Raw genomic sequence first — 16,013 nt, 5'->3', positions numbered from 1 at the left:
TAGTTCTTGAGTTTTAGGGATTCACACACAGACAGACAGACAGACAGACAGACACACATTCTCATTTATATATATATAGATAACAGCATGGTTAAGTAATATCATATGCTCTTCAGAGGTGGCAGGAATGGTAATAATATAGCTCCAGCACCAGTATATATAGTATTTTCTGGCAAATGTATGATAATTCATCCACGTGATAAATTGTTCACAAAGTATTGTGGTATAATGCAGAATGTAACTAGCAGTAAATTAACAGAACATTTTTAGTGTTTTCAAACCTGTTCTTGCCAAATTAATTCACAATTTGAATTGATCATTAGTATCATCACCATTTACTGTCCATTGTCCATGCTGGCATAGGTTGGATGGTGGAACCAGAGCTGGCAAGCCAAGGGGTGGGTGGGTGAGTGCACTGGACTCCAGTCTGATTTGGCATGGATCTACGGCTGGATGCTCTTCCTAATGACAACCACTTTACAAAGTTTGTTGGATGCTTTTACATACCACACAGGTGCTTTTGAGTGGGTGTTTTTACAAGGCACTGCACAGGCACTTTTACGTGATACCGCACAGATGCTTTTACGTGGCACCACAAAGAAGCTTTTATATGACACAGTACGGATGCTTTTATATGATGATGTACAGGTGCTTTTACGCAGCACTGCCATGGGTGCTTTACACGACCAGAAGAATTGGTCTTAACACTTCTGCTGAAGGGTATGGCTTCTTGAGTACAGCCAGGCACCAAGTAGAATTAAAAGTTACATTATCGATACAATCCCATGATTAAAGTTCATGCTCAAGTGTGTATTGCTTGTGAGAATCAGACTTATTATGTTTCAGAAGATTTCCCTGTGAATGACTGAATCTAATTTTTAATCAAAAATAGTTCTTAATATTTAGTAAAATGGGCTCCAGAAGTTGTTTGAAAAAGAAAAAAATGCAAAAGTAAACAGTCTGATTGGCTGAAAAAAGTCACTGGAACAGCCATATGATTTTGCCAGTTCTCTGTCATTAGCATTCAGATTACTCTGCGAAACATAATGCTTATCTATTCACATTATTTTGAAGTAATCATACATTATCTCATAATTTTGAAATTTCAATGGTTTGATGGTTTATTTTTAGAATGGCATTGTAGGATAAGTGTAAAAGGCCAGATATGGTCAGTTTAAACATAAAATAAGTAGAATATTTGGGGCTTATCTGGCCAGTTTAAATGTTAAAGGGTTAAATGACAGAGTCAAATAACAGTGGAGACCATTTCAATTCATGTTGAACTCAAAGTTGTGACAATAGCAACTGAACATAAGCAAAATGGCTACTTGTATGTAAGAAACTCTCAAGTATTTATATATGTGCACGTGTACACCTGTCTGTGTATCTGTGTGGGGGAGTGACACAATTAGTGAGAAGGATAAAGGTATGTTGCACATTATCAATAGAGTCCATTGATATTATTAATTCATGATCTTGCTATTATATAAAGCAATCCAATCCTAGTTGACAGTCTTTATATATGTGTATATATGGTTAATTCTACCACCTGCAAGCAAACTCATTGAAAACAATATTTATAGTAGCAGTCAGGAAATTATTTAAATGAAATGATTGGAATTTTGTAAATATACTTCCAATTAAACTACAAATGTTGTTATCCTTTCTTTTGTTTCAGTCATTAGACTGTAGCCATGTTAGGGCACTGCCCTGAAGAACTTTCAGTCAAATGAATCAACCCCAGTACTTTTTTTTAAAGCCTGGTACTTATTTTATTAGTCTCTTTTGCCGAACCACTAAGTTAAGGGGATGTAAACGCATCAGTATTGGTTGTCAAGAGTGGTGGTGGGGGGACAAACAGACACAAACACACATGTGTGTATATATATATATATATATATATATATATATATAGATAGATAAACTTACTTGGAAATGGATGCGTGGCATTCAATCATATAATAATATAAATATTATATATATATATATATATATATATATATATATATTATATATATATATATATATATATATATATATATTATATATATATATATATATATATATATATATATATATATATATTATATATATATATATATATTATATATATATATATATATATATATTATATATATATATATATATATATATTATATATATATATATATATATATATATTATATATATATATTATATATATATATATATATATATTATATATATATATATATATATATATATATATTATATATATATATATATATATATATATATGCGTGCATACACACATATATGTGCATACATACATACATATATATGTATCATCATCATCATCATCATCGTTTAACGTCCGCTTTCCATGCTAGCATGGGTTGGACGATTTGACTGAGGACTGGTGAAACTGGATGGCAACACCAGGCTCCAGTCTAATTTGGCAGAGTTTCTACAGCTGGATGCCCTTCCTAACGCCAACCACTCAGAGAGTGTAGTGGGTGCTTTTACGTGTCACCCGCATGAAAACGGCCACGCTCGAAATGGTGTCTTTTATGTGCCACCCGCACAAGCCAGTCCAGGGGCACTGGCAACGATCTCGCTCAAAAATCCTACGGGAGCCAGTCAGGCGCTACTGGCAACAGCCACGCTCAAAATGGTGCATCTCATGTGCCACCCGCACAAGAACCAGTCCAGGGGCACTGGCAACGATCTTACTTGGCTTGCTGGGTTATTCTCATGCACAGCACATTTCCAAAGGTCTCGGTCAGTAGTCATCGCCTCGGTGAGGCCCAATGTAGGAAGGTCTTGCCTCACCACCTCAGCCCAGGTCTTCCTGGGCCTACCTCTTCCACGGGTTCCCTCAACTGTTAGGGTGTGGCACTTTTTCACGCAGCTATCCTCATCCATTCTCACCACATGTCCATACCAGCGCAATCGTCTCTCTTGCACACCACAACTGATGCTTCTAATGTTCAGCTTTTCTCTCAAGATACTTACACTCTGACGGGTATTCACATTGACATTACACATCCTACGGAGCATACTGGCTTCATTCCTTGCGAGCTTACGTATGTCCTCAGCAGTTACAGCCCATGTTTCACTGCCATGTAGCATGGCTGTTCGTACACATGCGTCATACAGTCTGCCTTTTACTCTGAGTGAGAGTCCCTTTGTCGCCAGCAGGGGTAAGAGCTCTCTAAACTTTGCCCAGGCTATTCTTATTCTAGCAGCTACACTTTCAGTGCACCCACCCCCACTACTAACTTGGTCGCCCAGATAGCGGAAGCTATCGACTACCTCTAGTTTTTCACCCTGGAATGAGATAGAAGTTGTTTCCTGTTTGTTTACAGTCTTTATTGCACCTGAACATCTGCTACAAACAAAAACTAACTTGCTAGTTAACCTGCCTTTGATGTTGCTGCACCTCTTATGTGTCCATAGCTTGCACCGGGTACATCTTATAGAGTTACTACCTACTCCTTTTCTACATACTGAGCAGGGCCATCTACCTGAAGGGGTTTGTGTTTTATCTACCTTCCTACTTATTAGGATTTTAGTTTTAGCTAGGTTGACTCTAAGGCCCTTCAATTCTAGACCTTGCTTCCACACCTGAAACTTCTCCTCTAGTTCTGATAGTGACTCCACAATTAGGGCAAGGTCATCAGCATAGAGGAGCTCCCAGGGGCAACCTGTCTTGAACTCCTCTGTGATTGCCTGGAGGACTATGATAAATAAGAGGGGGCTGAGGACGGAACCTTGGTGGACCCCTACCTCTACCCGGAATTCATTGCTGTACTCATTTCCAACCCTCACCTTACTGGCAGCATCTCTGTACATGGCTCGCACAGCTCTCACTAACCATTCTTCTATCCCAAGTTTCCTCATTGACCACCAGGTAAGGGATCGGGGGACCCTGTCAAAGGCTTTCTCCATGTCAACGAAAGCCAGGTACAGAGGTTTATCCTTAGCTAGGTATTTCTCCTGCAACTGTCTCACTAGAAATAAGGCATCAGTAGTGCTTTTACCTGGCACGAACCCAAACTGCATCTCATCTAAATTGATTCGCTCCCTAATTAGTTGGGCTATGACCCTCTCTGTAACTTTCATAACCTGATCTAACAGCTTGATGCCTCTGTAATTATTTGTATCTAAAGCGTCACCTTTACCTTTGTAGCAGTTGACTATGATGCTGCTACACCAGTCATTGGGTATGACTCCTTCGTGTATCACCTGGTTCGTAATACGGGTGACTAGGCTATAGCCAACACTGCCAGATATTTTGAGCATCTCTGCAGTGATTCCTGATGGGCCGGGGGCTTTCCCGGTCTTCATATATGCATATATGGGTACAGGATGTCACAAATCATAACCAACATGAAATACGAAATACAAAAACAACATGAAATATGAAGACAATTTTGATATGCGAACAACAAGAGAAACAAATGGAAAACAAGACAATTAACATATAAAATGAAATCAAATTTAGAATACAATAAGGTTGAGTAAATTCATAGTATACAACTTCCATTAATAATGACTTGCTACACATTATCTAGTGTTGTTTGGACAATTTTGAAACATGTAATCACTGAACCATTTACACCTGAATTACCATCACTTTTGTTGGACTGACTTTATGAATTCAAATGGCTAAAATAAATTCATCAGAGATATGTTTTTCTTCAAATTTGAATCTGCATAGTTACTGATCCAAGATGCTGATATACACCTAACCATTAATGTTTCAAAATCTGCTAAGTTTTTAAATTTGGATACTTTAACCACTAAAATTTGAAACCTTGTTTATGCAGTACAGATTAATATACTAAAAAATAAAACTGCTTTTAGATACTATTTAAAATTTGTAACAGTAACATCTGCCCTCCATTTTTTTTTTTTTTTCCTTATTGTTCTGTCTCTTCCTTTTGAATTTTCTTTCTTCTATTATATCAATTTCGTACAATAATTCAAATTTACTATTAATATATATATACTTTATTTATATTATTCAACCATAAAATCCTAATAATCTTGGGAGACCATGAAGAATGTAGCTTATTAATAGTTAGATATGATCCCCACTGATGAAATGTGGATAATAAGGTATTGTGTGATGTGATAAATGAAATAAAGAAGTTCTTAGTTTTTACAGAACTGCTATAAATGTGCAGAAGTATTTGGACCAGTGGTCCACTTTTTTTCTTTGGTAATAAAGAAAGACTTCAGTATGAAATGTTGTGTTTAAATTAAGATATACAGTCATCAGGATATATGCCTTATTTTTTTCATAAATTTTTATGAAAGAATTCCAACAAAATTTCATTAAAATTTCATAGCATTAATGACAGTGATTTTTAGAGGATATTATATGATGGTTGTTGTTGTTATTGCTGCATAACCCCAAGTCAACAGTGATTGAATAAAACTATGGCATACAAGCAGTTGCAAACAATTTGGTGCAACCCACTAATTAGTGTGGGGATGGGGTGAGGTGGGGGTTACATACCCCAGCTTAGTTGAGAACTGAACATTCCAACAGACATAGTGGGTAATAATGTGGACATGTTGCACTCTCAGTTATCTATTTTTTTTTAAAACTTAATTCAACGTGAACAGAGGAAATGTAATCTATGAAGATTTTGTAATCCATGATTTTTGTATGTTTTAGCCCTTGGCATTCAATTTGCTGACCAAAGATATTCAGCTTTTCTAGTTGTCAATCTTTCACAAGTTCATACCTTAAGACATGCAGGTTACATTTAGGAGAACTCAGCAATACTCACTTTACAATAACAATCTGCTTGTAATGCCCAGTTTGCAAGAAGTCCACTTTATGCAACGTTTGTCACCTGTTTTTAAAGATCGTGTGACAGATACAAACACCTTCTAATAGTTGAATTATGAATTGCTGGCTTTTAATTAACAAAATGAAATAAGTTTATAAACATTGCAAAATATGAAATAAAAATGTGTAGGAGTATGTATGTACAACACACACTTGATTGTTATGAGATGTCATTTCAACTCTTGAATAAATTTTTAATAAATTTCTTTTGACTGGAAAGATTTTTCCAGGAAAGGTATAAGATGCATTACATCAAACTTAGACATTTACTGACACTGTCAAAATTCAAATCAAATACTATTATAGTGCACTGTTGTCTAATGTTTTGTATTTTTTGCAGCAGATGAGCACAGAAATTTGCTTGTACACAAATTTTCTCTCTATTTTTTTTAATGGTAAGTATGTGTATATCCATGTGAATAACCACCACTCAGATTTCTTCAATTAAAAAAGACTTTAATTTCATCTTGGAAATCTTGTGTGTGCACTTTTTTTTTTTTTTACCTTTGTGCAGTAGTTGAAAATATGTGTGCACATGTAAGTACACATTTTTGAGAGGACACTGGTGTGTCTATGAGTAGAGCACTTTCAAATGTCCCAGGCCACTTTACTGCAAATAAGTACTGACTGGAGAGAGAACTTCTCACTCCTGATAATGTTATCAGAGGTCTATTAATTTGGCAAGTGAGTCAATAAAGCTCGCAATACTGAATGCAATTCCTCATATAGTAAGAGCTGTCTGTGGCCAATTAGTTTCCTATGTATGGGGAGAATTTTCTCAGACACCTGAAGCTCTGAAAACAGGAGTAAAATATCAGGCCTTGTGGATCATTCAGTCAGTATCAAAGGATGGAAAATACAAATTATTCAAATGTTGTCTCTTAGAGGGTGACTAATAGATGAAGGGGTAACAAATAGGCAGTAGATAGTCTTAACAAAAATATGGTATACGATACTGCTAAGATGAACCATTCTGAAATGATTACAAGCTTCAAAGCTGTTTGTCCTCTTAGACAATTTATTTCATGCCAGTACCATAATAAATACACTCAATCTATTCTTCAAGTGGTACCACATGAAAAGCATCCAGTCCACACTGTAAAGTAGTTGGCATTTGGAAGGGCATCCAGCTATAAAAATCATGGCAAATCTGGCCTCACCTATGCCAGTGCCACATAAAAAGCACTCAGTCCACTCTGTGGAGTGTTTGGTGTTAGGAAGGGCATCCAGCCATAAAAACTATGGTAAAACTGACACTGTAACCTGGTGTAGTCTTCTACCTGGCTGACTCCTGTCAAACCATTCAAACCATACCAGCATGGAAGGTGGACGTTATATGATGAGGATGATGATAAGAACCCCAGCCACTTAATCATCATCTGAGTACCAGGTTGTTTTGCAATATCAACAGTTTCTTCAGGGTTTAATATATATATAATAAAAGCATTGATTACATAACCCAGTATTCTTCTCTTATTAATGCATTGAGTATAAATTATACTTTTGTTCCAAATTTCCAAGCCTCTACAGGCTCTCAACCTGCTAGAAATAGCAAAGTTCTTCAACTCACTCTACCACCTTAAAATAGGAAGGACACAGTGTTGACCAAAATACAGAAAAAGATGGGATAGTCAAGCCTGAAATTCTTTTTATTATATCTGTTCAGTCAGAGTTGACCTGGGGTTAAACAGTGACAACTTGGTACTCTCACTGCTGCTGTAGATGCATTTGATGGAAACCATGCTTAACTTTCTTTGGATTATTATTAGTTGTTATTCTGGAACAATTTTCTTTTATAAGATATTGTTTAATTTGTTTAGATATATTAGGTTTATTTATATATTTATTTTTTCTGTTTAACATCATGGGAGTTGTCTGCTAGAGACTGTACTTGTGTTTATCAAATCCTTTTAGACTAAAGAGGAACAATTTCCATTGACATACTATTCTCAGAGAATATCAGTTATTACAATGTGAGCTTAATATTCCAAATAATAAAATATTTTTCTCCTCCTTTTGTTGACTTTTGATCTTGTTGCTGCTTACCAGCTGAAGGCCATGCTCTATTAGATTAAAAAAAAACACCCCACATATTGTCCATAATCATCATCAACAACAAACAATACACATGTTGGTATGAGTCAGCCTGGTTCTGTGTCATCTCTTTTCAGAAGCACCTCATCCCCATCCCCAAATCTGACTTACCATATCTTCCCTTGTACTTTTTTTTTTTTTTGCCAAGGGTGCTTGAAACTGTTTACAAATAGCAGATATGATTTTTTAGGTAAGAATTCATGCCTATGCTTCTCAGTAATTATATATGTAAATATATCATCATTATTCTCATATTAACATGACTTTTTTTTAAAAACTGGGTTTGACAATTGTGCATTACAGTGTAATACCTACCATCTCAATCCTGATTCATTTAAGTTCTAACAGAACTATTTTGTTAAACTAAATATGAAATAAATACACTCTACTGAGAAATAACATCCAATCCACATGCCACGATTCCATCATCTTGCAACAACTTTAGTACTAAAAACGTTATTTCACAAAGTACAGAAAAATTTACTAATCTTTTTTCTGTTTTGTTCTATATGTCCCAAATAAATAGCTGTCCTGATTAATTAATGGAATCATCATCATCATCCTTTAAAGTCTGTTTTCCATGCTGGTATAGGTTGGAGGGTTTGACTGAGATGGCAAACCAGAGAGCTGCACCAGAGCAGTATGATATATATATATAGTTGAGAAATTTTGTTATAGGTATAAATATACCATAAACAAGTATAAAAACATGTTGAATCAAAATTAGATTTAATACAAAATTGAATTCAATACATACGCATGTTTCGAAAGATAATACAAATATGTAAGAAAAAAATTATAATCATTGTAATTATAATTAAATTTATGCATTGTCATTCTCATCAGTGTGAGGAATTTTTGGAAGAACATCAAAAAAGTTTAGTAGAATAAAATAAAATAAGGTACAATAAGGGAGAATACAGAAGGGGTAATATGGAAAAATCGAATATTTACAAACAAGTTGTAAAAGGGAAAAATAATAATAATAATAGTGAGAGAGACGAAAAAGATAAAGAAATACATATGAATGTGTATGCAAGTTTATATGAGGGATACATGGATTAATATGAATATTTGAGTATACAAGTATGTATATATACAAAGACACATGTACATCTCTTTGTGGATAAGCATATATGTTACTACATTTATATATTGCTATATATATGTATCTCCTGAAAGATAAAAATATCTATAAAAAATGCAACATCCTTGAGCATTCACAGGGATAGCACCATGCAGTTACATGCATGCATTTGATTACAGTATCATAATGTAAATACAAATCTCCATGTTAGAAACAAATCAGAAAATCTTAATAAATATCCATGGCAACATTGTCTCCTCAGTCCTGACAAAAATATCCAGTTTAAAATTTTACAATAGAAATCTAACAATGCCATCACCAATTCAACCTCAATCTGCCCTGTGCTGTGTGACAACTGATTTATCAACTAACAGTCTTTATGAACCCTGAAACAACTGAAACCAACTTCCTATACAAAGAATTCTATGCCTGAGTGAACTCTAATCAATAACAAAATTCTCACATCAAAATAAAATTCACTATCAAATCAAAATAAATCTCACTATAACTTTCAACTCACTCCCTACAAACACATATTTTTCTCTTACCCTCCTCTATTCCTGCTTTCCTACACAACTGCTTCCTCGGTCTATCTGCACCACACCTAATCATTATTCATATAGCTTAAGCTAACTAAAAAAAACAACTTGCGAAAACTATGCATGTGTGCAAGGTGGTGGAGTGCATGTGGTCGTGTATGAACATTGGCTTGTTTTCTCTTGAATTATCAGTTGTTTGAATACATTTTGAAATATTATATGAAATCTACCAAGAAAATATTTGCATTTCAAAAATTCATGCAAGTCATGCATGTAAAAGTGGCATTTTCTAGCTCATACTTTTTGTTTAATCTGTGAAAATACTTGAAATGTTTATTTCTTACTTCATTATTGCATCCAGCTTTTAAATCTCATACAAGGGAGGTAATTCTAAGAACTATCATAATTATGTTGTTGTTTAAGCCAGATTTCAAAAATTGCTCTTGAAAACACTTCAAACACAATGTTTTTTTTTTCGCCCTGAATCAGTTCAACAGCCAAGGTGGTTAGTACTTACACAAAAGATACTTAGCTCCATGCTTACAAGCTGCTAACACTTCAGTTCTATTGTTCAGACAGTTGCTTCCTTGAAACAAAATTCTTAATTTTTCTTTCAAATAAAGGTCACATGTACGCTAAATATATATATATATATATATATATATATATATATATATATATTGTACTTGTTTGGCAAGTGACTTGCTCTGAAACTGTGTTGAAGCTGAAACAATCATATCATGGAAGAATCATTTTAGCTATTTAACAATTCCTTAAAAATTTTTTTCTTTTCTTTTTCTAACATGCTGTTAGAGAAACAACAAATACTACTACTTTTGGTCTATTTCTTCATTTGGTCTATTTCTTCTACTACTTTGGTCTATTTCACTACTCTTCTGTGATATGATCATTAATGTGTTTCCACTGTGGAAATCAGTCACTGGCAAGTTTTTATAAGCTTCTCAGCATATGGTCTTTTCCTTTTTTGTTTTCTTCCTCTTTTGTTTTCTTTTCTTAATTACTTTCATGTCAGTTTTATATATATTCTTTAATGTGTTGGCTATTATTTTCTACTAGCTGACCCCCTGCTATCAAAAATGATGACTAATTGTAGTATTTTATATATAAATAAGGTACAAAACCAAGTTTTTAGTTTAATAATTCTTTTATTACCAAATTTATAATATACTTTTCAACCACAGTCCTTTTATATTCTTGATACACTCGGGCAATAAATATTTTCTCTCATGAGTTTGTATATGTTTGTGTAGGTGTGTGTGGTAAGTAGCTTGCTTACCAACTACATGGTTCTGGGTTCAGTCCCACTATGTGGCACCTTGGGCAAGTGTCTTCTACTATAGCCACAGGCTGACCAAAGCCTTGTGAGTGGATTTGGTAGATGGAAACTGAAAGAAGCCCATCATATATGTGTGTGTGTGTTTGTGTGTCCGTCTTTGTCCACCTACCATCACTTGACAGCTGATGTTGATATGTTTACGTCCCTGTAACTTAACAGTTTGGCAAAAGAGACCGATAGAATAAGTCCTGGGGTCGATTTGTTTGACTAAAGGCGGTGCTCCAGCATGGCTGCAGTCAAATGACTGAAAACAAATGAAAGGAAAAAAAAGATAGAATATGGATGGTAAATCAAGTTAATACACTTGTCAATGTTATCTTTTGAGATGTGACATCGATCATTGTTTGTTACTGAAAGAACGCTTGCTCACACATACATTCACATACTTCCCTTGTACACGCACACACACATACACAGAGTTGAAACACTGTTTGATTTTTCTTTTCAGCATTGAATGTTCACCATCCCACTTCCATTGCACACACATACACACACTCGCACACAAATATTCACACACCTCCCTTTTGCATACACATATATTCACAGTGTTGAAATGGTGCTTGTTTTGTTTTGTTTTTTTCACTGTACGAATTCTATCATCCCACTACCCCTTGCCATCAACCCTTCATTCCTTATTCATTTATCACCCCCTTTCTTTCTCATTCATATGTTGGGACGGAGAAAAACACGAATATTATTATAGTAGACTAGCTGACCTTGTGCCATCAAAAATGATGTCTAATTGTAGTATTTTATATATAAATAAGGTACAAAATAATCTCAGATACAAACATTCACATACTTCCCTTGTACATGCACTCACATACACACATATACTCACACAGAGTTGAAATTCTGTTTGATTTTTCTTTTCAGCGTTGAATGTTCACCATCCCACTTTTATTGCACACACACACATACACACACATTCACGTGACTCCCTTTTAATTACACACACATATACTCATGCAGAACTGAAACGCTGTTTGATTTGTTTCTCATTGTAGAACTTCCATCATCCCACTACCAAGATTGCCATCACCCCTTCCTTCCTTATTCATCTATCACCCCTTCCTTGTAATGGAGAAATACACAAGAGTATTATTACAGTAGATTGTTGTTGAAATGTAGACTTGTGGATATACAATGTTGTTACTGTTTGAACATTTGACATATGAGCATTTAATTACTTTCAGTAAATTTATTTACTTAATTCCATTATTATCATAATTGCCTTTCTTCAACAAAAAGTATCTGCTAATAGTATTTTTTCTTCTTTCAAAACCAGCCCCAATGAAAAAGCATACTAGTAATAAATACTTTTTCTGGAGAAAAAGATGGAAGATTAATGTTAGTGAATATAATTAACAAATCATCATTATTTAATGTCCTCTCTCCATACTGGCATGTGTTAAACAGTTTGACAGGAACTGGCAAGTCAGAAGACAGTGCCAAGTTCTACTGTCTACTTTGGCATGGTTTTTATGGCTAGATGCCCTTCCTAACACCAACCACTTAACATAGTGTGTTGGGTACTTTTTATGTGGCACCAGCAGCAGTGAGGTCACCAAGTAATTTGCAGGTCAAGACCCCTCAAATAATCAGTGAGTAGTATTAAGGGAGATGGCTTTGTGCCAGGTGGTGAGAAGTCAGTGTAGGAATAGAGGGACAGAAATAGATGTGTTGCAGTAGACAAGAGAGAAAATCGTGAAGTTTTGGCAGGATGTATGCCCAAGTTACAAGGAGGTATATATAGTGATGTAGATGAGGGATTTGATGGAGTAAGTGGGTGTACAAGTTCACAAGCTTGTAAAAGGAGAGTGGGAAATGGGGGGAGGGGTATGTGATGAGTAGAGAAAGAGAGCAGGAGGGGGAGTTAGGAAAATATGTTGTGGAGAAAAGATTTGACAGCGGCACTGTTACGTGCAGGTAGGCTCATGAGCATGAGTGAGAAGGGGGTGCAGTACAGCAAGTGGTGAACATGGGTGGGGAGAGGGGGGAAGTGTTAGAAAGATGAGATGTGAGGGAGAGGATTGTCAGGGATAGATTGTGTGCAGTGGCATGTGGGGAGATTTGTCAGGGATAGATTATGTGCAGAAGCAGGGACATAAATGACATGCCTTTATGGCCTCAATAACTTGATGGCTCAGCACAGCAAATTGCTAATTGTATTGGTTCTCTGTGAGGTTCAACATCTCAAGATCAATTTTCACCACTTCATCCCATGTTTTTTTAGATCTTCATCTTCCACAGGTTCCCTCCTCATTTAGAGATCAGCACTGCTTTGTGTAGCTGTCTTCATCCATATGTATCACATGGCCATACCAGCACAAACTTCTCTCTTGCACACTGCATCTGATGCCTCTTATTACCCAATTTTTCTATATAGGTAGAGAGAATTAACTCTAAAACTGACAAGGTCTAATATATCAAAAATTCAAACAACTTTAGACTTACAAGTCAACAACAAAAATCACTAATCAACACATAAAAGAACACATATTAAACTAACATGTTTTAAATTTGAAGATAAATGAGAACGGAAACAAAGGAGAGGAATGTAACACATGAGAGAAAAGAAAAGAAAAGAGAATAAAAAGAAAAGTATGTAGCAAGGAAAGTCACCCAGCACCATGGAGCTTAAAAGAACATATCTGTAACTGGTGCAATTTCATTGTCATTGCATCAGTGATTAGGTCACAGAATTGTGACAAAGTATTTTAATATATCCTAATAGTCTGTATAATGAAGAAATAAATGAAAAGAGGATACAACAATTTCTGAATATTTTTAGACAGTTAAAATGACTCTTCAGTTATGTAATTATTAGACATATATGAATATGTACATACACATATGCACACACAGTTGAAAAGTTTTCTAATAGCTATATAACTATATATAGAAGGATATTAGACATGTATTTAACTTTTTAACATTCAGCAGTCTTTTTTTTCTAGGTCATTCAAATAGACTCCTCACATCACATTTTATACTGTGTATATGGTGTTAAGAAGATGATCAAGGATTGATTAATTTTTTTCAGTTGTTTATCATCAATATCTTAACACCTGTTTTTAATGCTTGCAATTAGCTCAGTGAATCCATTTGATGAAAAATCAGTTTCAACCACCCAAATACCAAAAACTATAACTCTTTGGTGTACTAGGACTGATAGTTCTAGTACACTACAAAACTCACCAGAAATGGCAGGAAATTGAGAGAGAGAAAGAAAGAGGCTAAAACATTTGATTGCTTATATAGAATTTGAGTAAATGTTATTTTGAAAACTATACTAATGTCTATATTATTTACATTGTACTTCAAAGATAACCTAAATAAATGTTTTCAAAAGATTGTCCAGATGTTCTCTGGACTATTAGAAAATATTGATTTTGTTGACTGTAAAATGTGTTTCTTCTGTGGGATTCTAGGTTATGTCTTTTATGTAGCAGTCAGTTACAAATAACATGTAATAAGAACATTTCTACATTGATTAAACCTTACGTGGACAATTTATAAAAGCCTTTCAAAATATATTTAGTTATTAGAATTTAAGATTTTAAAAAAATTGCACATCTTTTGCCTCACAAATTTATGACCGAATTAGATAGAATAAGTATAGGATAAGGTCTAAAATTGTGCTATTATAAAGTATTGTTCCAATATTTTGATTAATGTAACTGATTTTGTTGTTGGCATTCTGAATTAAATACTGGCCCTTTAAATAATTTCCAATTTTTGCAAACTGCTCTAATTTGTGCCACATCTATTAATTCCTTTGTTGTTACTAGGTTCATTAGAAATTCTATTTACCCTCAAAACTTCTATATTCTAACCTCAAACAAAATTGTCTCTCTGTATTCTGGTGTCCATTCATTATTTCTCTCCTCTTACAGCACTATATTCAGTTCTCACAGTTATTTTCCTCTATCATATTATCAATCTTAAGCCACTCTCAAGCAATTTATTCTAGTCCATTACTATCCTATGTCACTCCCTCTAACCCCTACCATCAGCTATACAAAATGAACCTCATGAAGCCATATTCCCAACCCTTTCACACAGGAAGACCACAGGAAAAATAACCATGTTAACAAAATTTGACTTTTAGCAGTGAGCCATTGAAATATTTCCTGTCTAAACCTACAGAATGTAACTACTGCGATCGGAAATAAATATTTTATGTCTAATATTAGTCTATATTTTTGAGATGAGGAATTATGTACATTATTTACAATGGATGGATAGGTATCCTCATCTTGTTTGTTGTTATCAAAACCTTTCGGCTGATGTACTCTCCAGCCTTCATCAGGTGTTCTGGTGGAATTTCAAACCCAACCCTTTATTTGAATAATGGAGTACACTGTTCTCATTCCTAAGGTATGTTGCTGATGTTATTTTTCTGTTGATATTTTTCAAGTCCCTGCCTGGGATTGAACTTAAAATCCAAGGGTTAGTAGCCCGTGCTTTTATCCACTATGCTATCCTGATTATAAACATTAGCATTCTTTGGAGTTAAGTCTAATGTTCTGGCTTGTAATACAGCTGTTTCCAAATCTAGTAGTTTATTTTTGAGTAGTCTAAGTCTTGTGCCATGGAGACTCATGGCCTAGTCATTAGAGCAGCAGACTTGCGGTCGAGGGATCTCAGACTGGGTGATGTCTGTGTTTATAGGTGAAACACCTAAGCTCCGCGTGGCTCCAGCAGAAGATAATGGCGAACTTCTGCTGACTCTTTCACCACAATTTTAGTAAAACTAATGGACACTTATTAGTAAAACAAATGGACATTTATTGTAACTTTATCATAATCGTCACATAATTTCCTTGAAGATATAATGCCTACAGCTGGCAAAAAAAAAAAAAGTTCAAAATTCCAATGCATTCTACTGTGTGAGAATTACTTTTCTTTTTTTACCACATAATTAATGTTCAATCAGAATGAAGCCAAAAATCAGGGATCCTAAAGGGAAACTCAGCCAAGATTTATAAGAAAGAATACAGAACTCTACTGCCATTTGGGAAATGGTCCTACTTGATATGCAGAAAAGATTTGGTAGGAATTCCATATTATGTACTTAATGTAAAC

The 16,013-nt window shown here is 34.8% G+C and overlaps 1 protein-coding gene across 3 annotated transcripts in view; it reads left to right on the top strand.

The window, feature by feature from the left end:
• Positions 1-16,013, top strand: part of LOC106867891 (BTB/POZ domain-containing protein KCTD6) — a 53,453-nt gene that overhangs the window by 24,329 nt on the left and 13,111 nt on the right. The window lies entirely within an intron of this gene.

Source organism: Octopus bimaculoides, chromosome 5 (genome assembly GCF_046866305.1).
Source record: "Octopus bimaculoides isolate indiv1 chromosome 5, ASM4686630v1, whole genome shotgun sequence".
Taxonomy (NCBI): Eukaryota; Metazoa; Mollusca; class Cephalopoda; order Octopoda; family Octopodidae; genus Octopus; species Octopus bimaculoides.
The sequence above is the reverse complement of the archived record's forward strand: the minus strand, read 5'-3'. Positions and strand labels throughout refer to the sequence as shown.